A 17,675-nucleotide genomic window follows, 5' to 3' on the forward strand; every position below is an offset into this window, starting at 1 on the left:
GAGAAACCCTTCAAATGCAACATGTGCTCTTTTGCAGCTGCAAAGTCCGGCAACCTCACTACACATAAGCTTACGCACACCGGCGAAAAACCGTACAAGTGCAATTTGTGCGCCTTCAGCTGTGCATGGTCTTCAAAATTAAATCGGCACAAGCGAATTCACACTGGGGAAAGACCCTTCAAGTGTGATATATGCGCTTATGTAGCGTCAGAGCTAGGGAATTTAAGGTGTCATATGCTGACGCACATTATGGCTGAGGGCTATCGGTGTACCCGGTGCTCATTCACGTGCTTAGATAAGGAGAGCCTCAGAGAGCACCTGTCCGGACACAGGCAGTGAAATAGACGTGCCTATATCATAAATATGTTCCTGCAACTGATACAATTTCATGCGCCTTACCACATAATTAAGCGTCCATGATTAGCCGTCACGCGAGATGTAATTTTCCTAAAATCTGACGGACATCCAGTATTAATCACTTGGTTACTAATGCAGGGTGATAAACGCACGATTTCGCAGGTTTTATTCTTTGTTCACCTATGCGGGCTCCTGCATTGTCTTTCTGATAAGTGACATTTTAGAACTGGACACAGCATCACTGCTTCGATATTTGTCTGAAAGTCAAAGATTGTGTACTGACGTATTTATGTCGCAAAAATTGCGAGCGCACTCAAGCATACTTTTGTACTATGAATGCGAAAGCATCGGTTTTTTATTTTAATCTCTTTAATTTCATTTATGTTGTGATGATTTTTTCTTCCATTGTAATGACACGCCCACTCATTAGCATAAACTCATAAGGCAACGCATATCTTACGTTCACCTTTGTTCGCCAAGCAGCAACGTGGTTTAATGGCTTGTGGTTGTATGCTCGCCTCGCAATCTGAAAGTCCTTGATTCAATCCCTTGCATTTGTGGAAGAAATGTTGTTTTTCTGTGTATACCACGGTGACGTCATCTGGTACTCTTGACACCACTGCAGCTGGTGAACTCTGACATGGCGTTTCGTTCCCGATGAGCCACATATTGGTTTCGCAATGATAAACTGCAGACTAAAGCCGGCTTGGCCGCTCAGGGTATGCTCCTTTCTGTAATAGAGCGTCACTTGGTGTAAAACATTCATGACATCTTTAATCGAAATCAATTTCGCTACGCAGAGCTCATTTCCAAATACCTTCTTGCAGTGATAATGAAAAAGTCGCCCTGCGGATATTCTGTACGTTGCAATAAAATTTCCACGGCAGTTCGCCAGGGGGCTCTCGTGTTGACTGCGTCCTAGAGTTACTGTATATGCTACCAAAGGTAGCAGAGTTGCGCGTCTGTTTGATAAACGCCGCTCGCGACTCCATTGGTAGAGCGCCATCACGTGGTTTCCAAGCAACCGTGTACTGCGGAGAAGACGACGCTCGATGGGCAAAATCGTTCACTTTCGGTTCTGAACCGGTTTTACCAGTGTCGAGTGCACCCCCGCCACCTCTGTCCCCGATTCGAGACGCCCCGCAGCCTTGCTTCTCCCTGTGAGAGCCTCCTCGGTACGGTGCATGTTTTGCCCATCCGGCCAGAAACACGTGCGCTGATGACGTAGCCCGGCCGCCGCTGCAGCGAACTGGATTGACAGCCGGCCAAGTTCGAAGCGGATCCACTATCCAACGGCTGTTTACGTTCGCTGCTGTGGGGTGTCTAGCGTGCGTAGCTCGCGCCTTTTGTTTGTTTGTTTTTGCTAAAAGTTGCATTGAGGTTTCTTTACCGAAAACAGGCTGGACTTGCGGCTCTCCGCTTTTTCGTGTGCACTGTTGAAACGCTAAAATAGAGATCTGCGTTGCGTATTTATCCCTGTTGGCATAAAACCTGAATGGCAAACCATTTTTAATCGAGGGAAACATGTTTAGGCATCTGATTGTTTACTTCAGATGGTAACGTTCATCCAGTTTCGAGTAAACTGTATTTTGGATTTTTATACTGTCCTTTCTATAGTTCCGGCTCCTAACTTTTTGCAGGGTTTCGTATTTAGTAAAATAGACTATAAACAGGTTTTTTAACGCAGGTCCGGTGAATAAATGTTGCCGCAAAGATGAATGAATGCTGCATTTGCACGGCGTATTTAGAATACTGAGTTTGCCCTTAGGTTATCAGGTAAATAGTTCGGGGAAGGTGACGGGAATCGCCTGTTGCCGCAGCTCACGGCGCGCGCTAGAGCACCGTTTTTTCTTGGCTACATTTGTTTACTGGGTTACGCAGTCAGCTTTTTAGAGGCTTTTTGTTTGCGATAAATCGAAAAAGTGCTTTAAAAACCTCGGAAAAGCGCCCACGGTCGATCGGTGATGCGCTAGGCATGTCGCCTGCAGAAACGGAGTGCGGCTTCGCCGCATAACTTCGGTTGCTTGGCAGGCAAGATGGCGGACCTACGCGCAACTCTGCTACCTTTGGTAGCATATACAGTAACTCTACTGCGTCCTGTGGTGTCTGGCGTTGAATCTAAGCTGCTCATTTGCGCTTTGACATTGAAAAATGAAAATTTACTAAATGTCTCATGATTGTGTTACAAGAAAATCGTCAGAATACTCGAACTTGGTTGCATGTGAAGCAGAATTCTCAGACTCGCTTCATTACACCATGCATGCGCTACACTACATCAGCTGATGTGGGGGGCCAGTAGAAAGCCTACAAGTGATTCCCCGTTGAAGCTAAATGAATAAAACTACAAACATTGACGGGCGACTACGATAGTCGGTAATGCGAAATTTCAACGCAGCTCTCCGCACGCCACCTGCCACCGCTGGAGGGTGGCGTCTTGCGCTGCTAGCCACCCTCCGGGATCTTCCCGTGACAGCCACCTTCCGCTTGTCCGTTCCTCTACTCTCGTCGTGGCAGGTGGCGTTTACCTCTTTTACTACCTGCCATGGTTGTCATGTGGTGTTGTATGGCAACGCCGACACGGACGACTACGATGACGAATCCTTGAACAGGGGATAATTAGTTGGTTTCGAGGAAAGGAAATGACGCAGTAACTGTCTCGCATATACCGGTGGACACCTGAACCGCGCCGTGAGGGGAAAGTTAGGAGGGAGTTAAAGAAGAAAGGAAGAAAGAAGTGCCGAAGTGGAGGGCTCCGGATTAATTTCAACCACATGGGGATCCTTAACGTGCACTGACATCGCACAGCACACAGGCCTCGTCTGCATCGAAATCGGCCGGCGCGGTGCGGTTGCAACCCGTGTACTGCGGCTCAGTAGACGAGCGCGTTCAGTGAGAGTGGGAAGGGAGGGGGGATGTCTGTGGTTTAAAAAAGCAAGTCGAACCTTATTCGTTATGCGTTCCTGATATAGCTAGAGCTAATAGGTTTTGTAAAGCGCTACGAAACAAACATACACCACTCCGCCAGCACCAAGATGACATCGATTTTCGCAGCATTTTGATGGAAAATAACTTGGGACAGCCGTTGGTCATTGCGCTGACCGGTTTATCATAGCGTCAAAATATCTTTCTTGCCGAACTTGCAGCTGTGCCAGGATCTCATCCGCCATCCAAAATGGCTCAGTGAATAGTGCGCTCGGGTGGTGGGCCCGAGGATGCTGGTCTAATCCCGGCTTTGGAGGCAGTGTTTACTTGGGGTCGAAGCTGAAAAGAATCCGTGCGCTCTGCGATGTCAGTGTACGTTAAAAATATCCACGTGATCGAAAATAATCGGAAGCCCTCCACTATGGCAGTGGTTTATCTCCCTGGTTTTCCCACAGACTGCATTGCTTGTTAGAGTGGAGTACAGAAAAACTGTTTTTAGTTCATTTTTTATTGCGCACGTTACGATACCTCATAAGCTTGAATGACACATCGTGGGCTAGTTGGTTGATAACAAGGCTGAACAGCGAGCTACTAAGGGACAAGAAAGGTGTCGAGACACACACAGCGCTGACCTACAACTAAACTTAAGTAGAACAGAAAACTGGGCGAATTGGTGAAGGTTCAACATTATGTACAGCGCGAAAAACTAAGACAGGGGAAGAAACACGCAAAGAAACAAGCGCTGACTATCAACTGAAAATTTTATTAGGAAACTCGTGGTTATAAAGGCTTCAACCCAGCAGGCGCACAAAGCCTGAAACAACAAAACAACAAAAAAAACAGCAAAACCGAAACAGCAAACCAAACCAGACGTGTGCATTAGCCTCATTGCACTGCCGCAGTACTATCAAGATATTCCAGTTCTACCTGGTGTAACGCCACCGAAGGTTTTGCAACGCATGGAATGCGCGATGTGGCGATCAGATACGCCTCTGCAACTAAACGTTTATTTTTTCACACACTTCGGTAAAAATGTACAGCAGCATCAAGAAAATAAGAACAACCGAGTCTGAAAAAGTCATCGCCACCAGAAATAACAAAACGCAGATCATCCAGCTACCGATAAGAATCGCAGTTCTTTCTCTTTAAGGGCTATGGAGGGGGTGCTGACACAAGTCTCTTTACGATGCGCGATTTTTACGACTTCAGTGATTTCTCGCGTAGTTTTTTCATCGCACCTGCGCAGCGCAGTTGTTGTGCCCAGCACAGGAGCGCATTTACAATCTTGGAAGTGAATGCCGAGATCACCTGAGATTTGTTGCGTTACACTGTATTTGTGCTCGGACCATCCCTTATTAAGGCATCTGCCGGTTTGGCCTACGTATACTTGGCCGCGGGACAGGGGCATTGAACACACGACGCCCTGAGCACAGGAAACGAACCGGTCGCAGTGATTTATGATGCATCCTGAGTGCTAACGACCCACTTGATTAACGCGCTTGCAGAGGCTTGGCAAGCGATGCGGAGTTGAAAAGATTTATTCCGATTTTTTTTCCTATCTTTCCTAAGTTGTGTGAAATCCCGTGTGTGTAGGGAATGACTGCGACCTTATCCTTACGTCTTATTCTTTTTTCTTCTTTGGCTCGCAACAAGGCCTCAGCCACTGAAGGCAAGAGGGTCAGCGGGTAAGCAGCCTGCAGTAATTGGCGTGTATAGGCTAAAAAGCTATCTTACAGTTTTTGGTTTCAGGATTTCTGTTGCAGAAGTCTGTTGCTTTATTTTTACAAAAACAACTTAAGCTACTAACAGTTGACAACCCATTTTTGGTAAAAAATTTAGGACCTGCGGTTGATTTCCTATAAGATGACAGCGAAATGACATTTACAGGATTTTCTATCACCGTAAAGGACATATATTATGCCATCCCTCATGACGACTTGGTCAATTGCATCAAGAACTGTATAGACCAGCATAGAGCTGTAAAGTTCCAGAATTCGAGTTGCATCACAACTGCCGGCTTCCTTGAGCTACTGTGTAGTACTTGGTAGAGAGAGGGTGTGGTAGATTGTCCTTGCCGATCACAAAATGAACAAGGGAAGGAAAAACATCAGGTTGCTTGAGCCAACGTTTGGACAAGGGGACTTGTCTTCGTCTGGGCAAAGCGTTCATCATTGGCAGGGATTAAATATGGCCTTCGCTCCGAGGAGGAAAGCTCCGGGGGTGGGGAAGGAAAGTGGTGTGAGAGGGGATGCGTGTCAGGAAGGGGAGGGAGGTGAATCTTGATTCGTTAAGCTGCAATAGTGGAAAAACTTATATCCGGGGGTTGTGTAATGAACAAAGGCTTTGAAGGGGCTGCGACGGGGGGGAGGCGCTGGGTGGACCTGGAAAACTCAGATAAGAGGATTAGTCAGCTTGGCACAGGGAAATGAGAACAAGGCAAACAAAATAGGCCGGCACGGGAAGGAGAAAGAAAATGGGGGGGGGGATATTTCCAAGGAAGGACAACGCAGGGGGGGGGGGGGAGAATGGCTCGAGTGCAGAGAAAGCCAAAAGGTGGGGCGGAGGGGGTAACAGGAGTGTCATAGTTTCCGAGAACTGATAGTAGGGGATTAGAAAAAAAAGGTGAACAAAGGGAGAGGGTGAGAAGGCCGGAAATGGGGTGGGAGATATGACGTGGGAAGGGTACAAAGAGCGATAATATACTTATGCGAGGTTCTAGGAAATGGTCTGACCACGTGCAAGACATTTGTTAATTTAAAATTATGCTAACCCTGGAATGTACCTGAGAGATTCCAGGTTTCCTCTGGACATGTTAATCCCTGTTGGTTGCAGTTTTTTAAATTTGTGGATTAGGAATGCTTCTCTGTATTTTCTGTCCCTAGTCGATTTGAAGCCGGACTGAAGAATGAACAATTTGAGTTCGTCGAATTTGTGATGGCGTTGGTTAAAATGGGTCGACACTGCCTTCTGTTCATTCCGTGTCGTGTCAGCCCGGTGCCCGTTTAATCTGGCACTCATTGTTTGCCCGGTTTCTCCGATATATTGTTTCTGGCAGAAGGAGCACTGGAGCATGTAGATAATATTGGACGATGTGCAGTCAAAACTGGTCTTTATATCGAAACTGAAATCGCTTGCCGTAATTTTAACCGTAGTGCCCCTTTGCTTGCATGTCTTGCATCTAAGTCAAGAGCATGAAGTTACTGTCGGTGGTGGTTTCTTACCGAGCGTAGCATGCACCAGGATGTCCTTCAGGCTTGGGTTGTGTCTGTATGTTACCCTTGGTGCGTCGGGAAATATTTTCTTGAGACGGTCGTTACCAGTTAAAATGGGGTGGTATTTCCGCAGGATATTGTTTATGTTTGGAAGCGGGTTTGAGTATTAGGTTATAAGTGCAGGAGGTCGTTGGCTGTTAGCTTTTGTTCGTTTTTTAAGAACTACATCTCGTTTCAAAGTGGTTGCTCTTTGGAACGCATTATTAAGGGTTGTCTGTGGATGGTTTCTGGTGATTAGTGTGTTTTTTAGCGAGTGGAGGTGTTTCAGGTAGTCGTCGTCGTCGCTGCATATTTTTCTTAGTCTCGTTGCCTTTCCTACGAATATACCTTGTTTGCAGTGTCTTGGATGATGGCTAGTGAAATCTAAGTATTGTTGTCGGTCAGTAGGCTTCCTGTAAAGTGTGATCTTGAGCTTGCTATTTTCTAAATGGGCAGTGGTGTCAAGGAAATTGACTTGCGTTTTCGAGGAGTTCAAGGTGAATTTAATGCTGGAGTGGCATGAATTGAAATGTGTGACGAATGCCTTCAGGGTCTCAGCCCCATGCTCCCATATCATGGAAATGTCTATGTAACGCAGGTATATAAGTGGTTTTTTTAGAAATAAATTTAGAAGTTTAGATTCTTGTAGCCCCATAAAAATGTTCGCGTAGGTGGGTGCGAAGGGAGTGCCCATGCTTGTTCGAAATACTTGAAGGTAGTAAGAACAATCGAATTCAAAGTAGTTGAGTGTTAGTACAAATTCAAGTAGCGTGAGGTACACTTCAGTTTCGTGCGGGTGAGGACTTTGAGTTAGAATTTTGGAGAGTGCGCCGATACCTTCATTTATGGGAATATTTGTGTACAAAGCGGCGACGTCAAGTGTGACAAGTATGCTATCTGCTGGGATAATGGAAGCGTCATTCAGAGACTCCATTATGCGGAGAAAGTGCGGTGTATCCTCGACAAAGGAAGGGAGGTGGGTGGTAATATCTGCAAGATAGTTGTTCAGGAAAATTGATAAGTTCTCTGTGGGCGTGTTATTGTTTGAAACGATAGGTCTGCCGGGGATATCTGCGGTAAACAAGTCTTCTGCGGAAACCTTACGGATTTTGGGAAGTAGGTAAAAGCGTCCAGCCTGTTTGTTTAGCGGATTTAAGAATTGGTAGTCGGACTGCGTGATTAGTTTCCTTGATAATAAGTTTGCCAGTTTGTTCAGAATCAATTTGCAGAACTCTGAAGTGGGATCTGAATCTAATTTCCTATAATGACAAGGGTTGTTGAGTTGCCTAAAAGCTTTTTTTTGTATTTTTCGGCCGGCAGGATAACTATGCTAAATCCTTTGTCTGCAGGCTTATTGACTATATCGGTTCTTAAGATCGACATCCGCGGAATGAAACGGTTAGCTTTTCGTTCAAAACTATGGCATTTGTATCAGTCATAAGTTGCACCTATCCTCAGTGATCTTTACTTAGCCATGCAAGACAGAGCGCTACACAGGTCCCTTCAGGGCAACAATGCGAAATAAATCTTTAGATTCGTGGATGATTACTTTGTGATATTGCAATGCTAGCAGGACGTCCTCCCTTCCGAAGTTTCCAAAGTTTTTAGTAATTTTTCAAGCATTCTGACCCATTTGTTTTCGCTCAAGAACTACCAACAAAAGGCTTCACACGGTTTTTAGATTTAGGAATATATTTTAACCCCAATCACGTCTGCTGGGCCTTTGTGCCTCGGGCCAACAAACCTCTTACCTCTTTTGATTGAACGCACTCGAAGCTAGTTAAGCGCAGCATCATCACTTCATGCGTTAACAATGCATTCAACAAAATCCTGCAACCCCAAACTGGAAGATAGCTTCTTAGCCCGGAAGCGCCGATTACTGCAGGCTGGTTACCCGTTGACCCTCTTGTCCTCAGTTGCTGAGGCCTTTTTGAGAGATAAAGAAGAAAAAAGAATATATAAGGATAAACTCGCAGTCGTTCCCTACGCACACAAGATTTCACACAACTTAAGAAGGATAGGAAAAAAGTAGGAATAGATGTTTTATTCTCAGCTCCGGATCGCTGGTCGAAATCGAGTTTCAGGAAATGGTATTTGCATGATGTCTATGTACTTGAAGTGCACTTCCGTAGATACATAATTCGTCCAAAGAATACTTAAATTCTTGCAAATTAGCAGTCCACATTACCATATTCGCAGCAAACTTCAAGTTGCCGTTGAATAATCTAATGCTTACAACTTCACCAGCGCTGTGACGAGGAACAAAGACAGTGAAGGAAGGACAGGGACAAGATAGGCTTCACATGATAGGCTCCTTCAGTGTGATAAATGTAGAGCAGAGGATAATGATGAAGAAGCATTCATTTCAAAGTGCGGTGTATCTGTGGGCTCGTTCTAGGAGCTAGTGTCATTTTATCTCAAATCCACATTTGTTGAATGGGAAGGCAGCCTATTTGTTAAAAAAGCAGGGGTGTGCATTGGCTCAAAAGTGGTACCAGTTCTTAGTAAAATCTTCCTTTCTTATGGGGATAGGTGCATTAAGATAACCTAGACAAACATGTAAAACAAATCTTCAGATATGTAGACGATTATCTCGTTTTTGTTGAAACCCATGACTTCAAGGCACTCGTGGATGACATTTTAATGACTTTTGAAAACAGCGGGTTTACTCTGAAATTGACTTTTGAATTGCCGGAAGAAACTCAGCCGCAATTCTTGGATATTAGATTGAATAAAAAGGTGAATCATGTTTGTTGGTCCTTCCTACAACGGTCGGAAAACCTTTGCTAAATTATTAGTCTGGACATTCGCATGTAGTAAAATGCGGCATAGCAGTGTCTTGTTTAGGATCTGCACTTACGAAATCATGTATTCATACTTTAGGCAGCAGTTTCGAACAGCAGGCTCATAGCCTAAGGTTAGCGGGCTTCCCGAATGATGTGATAGCGCTTGCTAGCAAGAGAATCGTGAAGAAGATGAAGTAACTGGGTTGAGATGAACCACATGGTGATTCAGGTAATGACAGAATGACGTAAGCGGTAATACCCTACATCCATCAGTTATCCCACTGGCTTAAGCAGGTTGGTACTAAATATGGGGATAAAGTGCTCCTTTCAGTCCCTAATAACCTAGACAAGGTTTTTGCTATTGTTGACAAAAGAGCCCGGTAACAGCAGCAAAAAAGAGGGAAAAGAAAAAATGCATGCCAAGTGGAACGAGAATCGCCTTTTGTGCCATGAGCAGAGAGAGTGCTCTATGACATATCTTTTAAATGCGGCACGAATTACATTGGGCAAACCGGGAAATGCATAAAAACGCGCTTACACCAGCATAAATCGTCTTTGAATGGTGCTCCTTAATCAAATCGGTCCCTTCATTACAGATATTGTCATCTGAACAAACCTGGTATGTTCAAGGTGTCTAATAAAAAGCATGCTTTCCTCTTCTTAACAGGGCTAAGGTTAAGTTTAGACATCAAGATCAACTGACTAGGGAGTTGTGTGAAGTCTATCACATTCAAAAGACCAGCGACACGTGCGTTAGCACACCTGTAACCAACCACGAGTGTGATGTTTCATATCTGGATTCCTAACTTTATTTTGTGTGCTTTTTGCGCGGGAAGTGCAGGCGCTTCGGTTTGTAATTTGAGCGAATATAACCTGTGTTTTTCAAATAAACTTTCAGTTGTTAGTAGCGCTTGTCAATGTCCTTCCATCTCTGTTTTTGTTCCTCGTCGCACCGCTGGTGAAGTTGTGAAGATGTACCAACTAGCTCAGATCATGGTTTTGCTGCAATCTAATGCTCGAAATCGAGTTACGGGAATACGCATTTCGGTGTTGGCAATGTATTTCAAGTGTACTTTCGTGAAGACGCAATTAATCCGTCCTAAGTATACTTCAATTCTAACCCATGGGCAGTTCGCGTAAACATATTTGCATTACACTTCAGGCTACCGTGGAAATATCTATGGCTCCAAATGACGTTTCAGGGAACAGCGAGAACTCTATCTTTCCTGTCGTCCTTTCGGTTATGGTAACTTCTAGAAGGAAGCTAATCACCTTTTATTTAAACTACGTGCGGAGAACGTGATAGCATTATACCGCAAGGCGCCTTGGGTACTTCTGGGCCCGAATATGCCAGCAAAAAGGACCCTGAGTGGCAGGGTCGGCAGGCTCCCTAAGACGCCCGCGTATCTGTTGGTTGACAGTTCGACTCCTGACCTGTGCCTGACGCAAGTTTGAACTAGCAATTCGGTTCCAGATCGCCCCAAGATTCAAATGCGACCAATAGGGCACTTCTGCGACAATTTGACAATTTGGGGGCCGACAGCCTTTGCGCAAAAAGCGCCTCATCGGACGAGATAGTGCGTCGCTCTCGGAGGTTATATATAAGGCAAGGCCAAGAATGCTTTCCTTTCAATAGCTTGAAGCATCACAGTGGCATCGAGCGCAGTGCGCCATCGAAGCCCTGTACGTAGTTAGAAATTGCACTCCGTGAAATTGCTATGCACGCCAAATCTTCTGAGATCCTGCATGAAAATTCTTTCAACCTTGTGGTACAGTGGAGGGCCCAGCTAGCCGAGAAAGCCTGATGACTGTGGCTTTCCACTTTGAATCAGACCAGCACAGCTGGTGTGCTCCACAGCCACAGTACACACACCCATGCACAGTGCGCACACTAGTCACTCCCTACCCAGAATGCATGCACACGCGCGCACGCACGCACGCACACACCTACACAAACACACACACTCGCTCACTCGCTCTCACATTCTCACACGCACACGCACGCACACGCACGCACACGCACGCACGCACACGCACGCACACGCACGCACACACGCGCACGCACGCACGCGCACACGCACGCGCACGCGCACACGCACGCGCACACGCACGCGCACACGCACGCGCGCACGCACGCGCACACGCACGCGCACACGCACGCGCACACGCACGCGCACACGCACACGCACCCGCACACACGCGCGCGCGCGCACGCACACGCAAACACACACTTAACAGAAATGACAGCAGCACACCGTAAGCTTGGTGGCCATTACAGTGACTGCTGCCACATGACACCCCCAACCAGTGTTTTTAGAGGTGCTCCTAGTATTGTCGGGAGCAAAATTCTGGAGGAGCTCCTAGTATTGTCGGAACATAGCACCCTCCACCCAGCTAGGTGCTTCTCAATGGTTTCCACTGGGGCTCGGATATTGCGCTTGCTGCTGTGATCGTGATTCTGTTCCTCTAGATAGGTGGGAAATGGAGACCAAAATGCCTGTAGAATGTGTCATCCGGGGTGGACTAGAAAGGCCTTGGCAGCAGAGAGCCAAATGTTCCGCAGTTTTGTCTGCTTGCCCACACATTCAGCATAGCATGCTCTCCACTGTCCAATCAAATTGGCGCCACGGAAGGTCAATGCAGCCTGTCGGTAGCCTTGTGAAGGCCGTAACGGATTTTTGAGCGAACATCTCCGCTCCCAGACATCGGAACTATAAACTCTGGGCGAAGGTCTTATTTTCCAAGGTTAATTCTGAATACGCCGTGTTGGTTCCACCCAAACCGAAAACCACAGTTATCTTGGAACTGAGCCGCGGGTTCAGACGAGTAATCTCACTCTGGCAGTTGTTTAGCACATATTGCAAACCCTTGGGGGGGGGGGGGGGGGTATTCCACAGGCAGCACTAGATCGTCTGCGGCGGTCGTCATCCATGCCAGCTGAGGCGGAAACCAATCTGCTACATAAGCAGCTCTCGCTCGATGCTCGCCATATAGAATATACGAGTGGCGACGACAGACACCCTTGGCACCGACCTTTTTTCACTGCGATGGGGCCGATCGAGGACCTGAAGTGCAAGACAACCGTGTTTTCCTCACAGAGACGTAGAATGTTGGCCAGGAGAAGCTCCGGAGGCCGCACGTCCGACAGGGAGGTAAAAACATGGGTAAAAGCACTGCATGGGGTACGCCGTCGTACGCTTGCTCGGCATCGAGTATTTCCATATGGGCGAACTAAATGCCTTCGAGCCGACGGTCTGAATGAAATTCATTTTCTACTGTTCATGTGTACGAACTCCGCCTAAAGCCATGGCCGCCGCCTCGCCTCAACTACGCCTCAACTCATGAGCTTTAAAAACATTTCAACTAAACATAAAAACCAAACCTGCCAGTTGTATTATTACAGGTGAGTATTTAAGCTGTAACTGAATATTCTAAAAGTTAATGTCGATTTTATGCACCCTCTTATTTAAATATATTGTTACGTGGCCCGAAGTCTATGTCGGCACAAGGACGACCGGAGCACAGGGCACAGATCACAGCGGGCCCCGAGCGGCAAGCACGCACACACCGGACACTTCCTCTACGTCGTCTTCACGGAGATTATCCGTGGCATGGCCCCCCGGTCGAAAAGGCACCGTCTTGGTGTTCATCAGGGTAGTGAGGGGGGCTGCAAGACGTAGGGTTTGAGGCGAGAAACGTGCACAACATAGGTCTGATGCGGAGAGGACGTGGCACCGGGGAAGGCCGGAGCGATCTCGTAGATGACTGCAGTGACTTGGCGCAGGACACGGTACGGGCCGATGGAGCGGGGCAGAAGTTTCGCAGAGAGCCCCACGCGGCGAGATGGCGATCAAAGCAAGACGAGGGAGCCAGGGAAGAAGGAGACCATAAGGTGACGGCGGTTGTAGAATTCCTGCTGAGAGGTCTGGGAAGCGAGGAGCCGGGAGCGTGCGAGTTAGCGAGCGTGGTCAGCGCGAGTAATGGCGTAGTGGGCGTATGCAGACAGCGGAGAAGTAGAAGTGGGAAGCAGCGTGTTCAGAGGCAGCAGGGGCTCGCGGCCGTACAAAAGATAAAAAGGGGAGTAACCGGTAGTGTCATGGCGGGAGGAGTTGTAGGCGAAGGTCACATAGGGGAGAGCGGTATCCCAGTCGCGATGGTCCGGAGAAACGTACATAGCCAGCATATCGGTGAGAGTGCGGTTGAAGCGTTCTGTGAGGCCGTTCGTCTGCGGGTGGTAGGCGGTGGTGAGCTTATGTTTTGTTGAGCACGACTGAAGAATGTCAGCGACAAATCTGGACAGAAAGCATCGGCCTCGGTCGGTAAGAGGTTGACGGGGAGCTCCATGATGTAGGATGAGGTCGGTCAAAAGAAAGTCGGCAACATCAGCAGTCGTACTGGTGGGCAGTGCCCGTGTGATCGCGTAACGGGTAGCGTAGTCTGTGACAACAGCTATCCATCTGTTTCCTGAGGCGGATTACGGAAATGGACCCAAAAGGTCTAAGCCGACGCGATGGAAAGGTTCAGGTGGGATGTCAATGGGCTGAAGCAGACCGGCTGACAGAGTGGTGGGGTGTTTCCGGCGCTGGCACTCGTCTCAGGCAGCAACATAGCGGCGTACACAGCGGTAGAGGCACGGCCAAAAGAATCGACGATGCACGCGGTCGTAAGTACGGGAGACATCCAAGTGACCAGCAGTGGGAAGATCATCCAGCTCTTGGAGGACAGCAGTGCGAAGGTGCTCGGGCACAACGAGGAAGGGGTCTGGGCCATCTTGGTTAAGGCTCTGCGGTATAAAACTCCATCACGGAGCACAAAGCGGCGCATCGTAGGGTCGAATGGGGCGGTGTTGAGGCGGTCGATAATAGAGCGCAGCTCGGCATCGCGGCGCTGTTCTTCGGCCATGTTAGCGAGGACAGAGAGAGAGCACAGAGCATCCTCGCTGTCAGTGCCAAGATTGTCACACGGGTCAACGGGGTAACGGGAAAGGCAGTCGGCATCGGCGTGCAAGCGACCAGACTTGTGGAGCACAGAGTAATGGTACTGCTGTAGGCTCAGTGCCCAACGACCAAGCCGTCCTGTAGGGTCTTGCAAGGAAGAGAGCCAGCACAACGCATGGTGGTCAGTGACAACCGTAAAGGGGCGGCCGTATAAATACGGGAGAAATTTCCCAACTGCCCAGACAAGAGCTAAGCACTCGCGTTCGGTAATTGAGTAATTCCGTTCCGGGGCAGAGAGGAGACGGCTGGCGTACGCGATCACACGGTGCTCTCCGGATTGCCTCTGTGAGAGGATAGCGCCGATGCCGTAGCCACTGGCGTCAGTGCGAACTTCAGTGGGAGCGGTCACATCGAAGCGGGCCAGAACTGGCGCGGTAGTAAGCTTCGATATCAGGTTGGAAAACGCTTGTGCCTGGTCGGGTCCCCAGATGAAGGTGGTGTCTTTCTTCAGAAGGTTGGTTAGGGGGCGGGCTTCTTGGAGCAGATCCCCAAGAAGCTTCGAACGTCGTTAGAAGAACGTGGCTGGGGAAAGTTTTTGAAGGCTCGGATCTTCTCAGGGTCAGGGTGGACCCCCGTATTGTCGACAACATGACCCAAGATGGTGAGCTGGCGGCACGCGAAACGGCACTTAGACGAGTTGAGCTGCAGGCCGGCATGACGAAAGAGGGAAAGGATCTGGGAAAGGTCAGTGATATGAGTGGAAAACGTGGGCGAAAAGACAATGACGTCATCGAGGTAGCACAGGCAGGTGGACCACTTAGAGCCGTGCAGAAGGGTATCCATCATGCGCTTGAATGTGGCTGGCGCGTTGCATAATCCGAAAGGCATAACTTTGAATTGGTAAAGCCCATCAGGGGTCACAAAGGCGGTCTTTTCACGGTCCTGGTCATCTACAGCAATTTGCCAGTAGCCGGAGCGAAGATCTATGGATGCAAAAAATTTATCACCATGAAGGCAGTCAAGGGCGTCATCGATACGCGGCAGGGCGTACACGTCCTTTTTAGTGATCTTATTCAAGTGCCGATAATCAATGCAAAAACGCCAGGAGCCATCCTTTTTCTTCACAAGTACGACGGGTGAGGCCCAGGGACTGTGTGAGAGTTCGATAATGTTTTTCGCGAGCATTTTAGTAACTTCCACATTGATGACTTGACGCTCGGCGTGAGAGACTCGATAGGGGCGGCGGCAGATGGGAGGGGCATCGCCGTTTTCAATGCGGTGCCTGACTGCGAGAGTTTGGCCCAGCGCGGTGTTGTTGACATCAAAAATATCCTAAAAAGATTCGAGAAGGGCACGAAGCTGGGCAGTGTGGTCGGGACTGAGGTCGGTGGCCATCATGGTCGTGAAGGCGTCGGGCGACTGTGGAGACTGCCGGCGCGGGGTGGCAGTGTCTTGAATAGGGGTGGTGGCCAAGTGAGCGACGTGGCAAGGAGCGAGAGGAGATAGTATAGTCACGCAGATGCCGGACGGGAGCACTTGAGAAGAGACGCCGAAGTTGAGGAAAGGCAGAGAGAGGGCGTTGGCTTGGATGGTGGCGATGGTATGAGATAGGGCAACGTTACGGGTCAGCAGGAGGTCAAGGTTGGGCGTAACGAGATAGTCGCCATCAGGAACTGGGCGAGATGGGGTCAGTGGAACGAAAGAGGCGGTTCGGGATGACAGGCGAGCATATTCGGTACTGAACAGTCGCAGGGATACATCGACGGGTTCTGAATCCAGCAGTGGAAGTTCGAGGTGTAGGACGCCATCCGAGCAGTCAATGAGGGCGGAATGGTGAGTCAGAAAATCCAAGCCAAGAATGAGGTCATGGGCACAGGTGGTCAGCACGGTGAATTGAACCGGTATACTGTGGCCGGCAATAGTAACGCGCGGGGAACACGTACCGTCGACAGCAGGCGTGCCACCATCCGCGACACGCACACGGGACATTGCAGGCGTGAGGACTTTGCGGAGGCGACGGCGGAGGGCAGCACTCATCATTGATATTTGAGCACTGGTGTCAATCAGGGCGCGCTCAGGAACACGGTCGATAGTGACGTCCAGGAGATTTGGTCGAGAGGTCGAGAGAGGATTTCTGAGCCGAGTCGTTGATGCAGCGTCACCTCCGGGAGCTGCATCATTTAGTTTTCCAAATGAGAGCGGCTGGTAGAAGGCGACTGTGGGGAGCGAGAGCGGCGGCCCTGCGGCGACGGAGAGCGGGAGAATCGGCGTGGAGGGGAAACGGCTGCTTCAGATGGTTCGGACGGGGCTCGGGGCGAGAAGGTGCGGGTCGAGGTGGGACTGTAGAAGGAGGGCAGACGTTGCGGGCCGGTGAATACCATGAACTGCGCCAATGTCGGGCGATGTGGCCAATGCGAGAACACCGGAAGCAGATGGGGCGGTCGTCTGCCGTACGCCACTCATCGGGATTGCGATAACGCTGCGGAGAATAATAGGTGCGACGAAAAACAGAGAGAGGTGGCTGGGGGGTGTCCGGGCTTCTGATGGTGCACACAGCCGGAGGAAGGTTCAGGATAGCGAGTTCCTGCCACACGACGGCCTGAATCAGCGACACGGCGGGTGGAGAGTTATCAGGTGCGGCCGGACGGGGCAGAACAGGCGCAAGGGCTTCCATTTTGCGGCGAACGATTCGGGTCGCAGTGCCGGCGACGGGTTCATCATCGGAAGAGGCGCGGGACGGTAATCGCGGTTCCTCGCAGGAAGAGGTGACGGCCGTATTAGGGAGCCGAGAGAACTGCTGGGGAATTCGGCGGCTTTTAACAACTGCTTGAAACGACGGCATTCTTTTATGATTGCGTCCACGGTGGTGCAGTCTTTGCAAACCAGTAAGTTAAAAGCATTATCCGCAATCCCTTTCAGAATATGGCTCACTTTGCCGGACTCGGTCATGGCGGCGTCGACCTTGTGGCAAAGCGCCAAGACATCTTGGATATATGCCACATAGCTTTCGGTTGACGACTGGGCGCGCGACGCGAGCTGCTTCTTCGCGGAGAGCTTCCGGTCATCGGGTCTGTCAAACAAAGTACGGAGCTTTTCTTTAAAAGTGTCCCAGCTCGTCAGTTCTTCTTCGTGGGTTTCGTACCAGACCCGGGCCGTGCCACTAAGGTAGATAATGGCATTCGCCAGCATCGCGGTGGGATCCCATCGGTCATAGGTGCTCACTCGTTCATACAGGCTCAGCCAGTCGTTGGCATCGGCGCCGTCGTTCCCAGAAAAGGTACCGGGGTCACGGGGAGGAGCCATGACCACGAAGGGAGCAGCAGGAGTGGTTCGTGACTCGCCGGGTGGAGCCATGATGGTAGTAGCCCCGGCCTGACGACCGCTTCGGAGCTGCGTGGCGTGGAGATCGTCTACCCGGCACG

At 49.3% G+C, this 17,675-nt stretch overlaps 1 pseudogene; it reads right to left on the reverse strand.

Annotated features, from left to right (window-relative positions):
- Positions 1 to 16,433: 16,433 nt before the first annotated feature.
- Positions 16,434 to 17,675, reverse strand: LOC149336518 (uncharacterized; annotated as a pseudogene).

This window comes from Amblyomma mixtum, chromosome 7 (assembly GCF_055824585.1).
Source record: "Amblyomma mixtum isolate Tamu chromosome 7, ASM5582458v1, whole genome shotgun sequence".
In the NCBI taxonomy this organism is placed as follows: Eukaryota; Metazoa; Arthropoda; class Arachnida; order Ixodida; family Ixodidae; genus Amblyomma; species Amblyomma mixtum.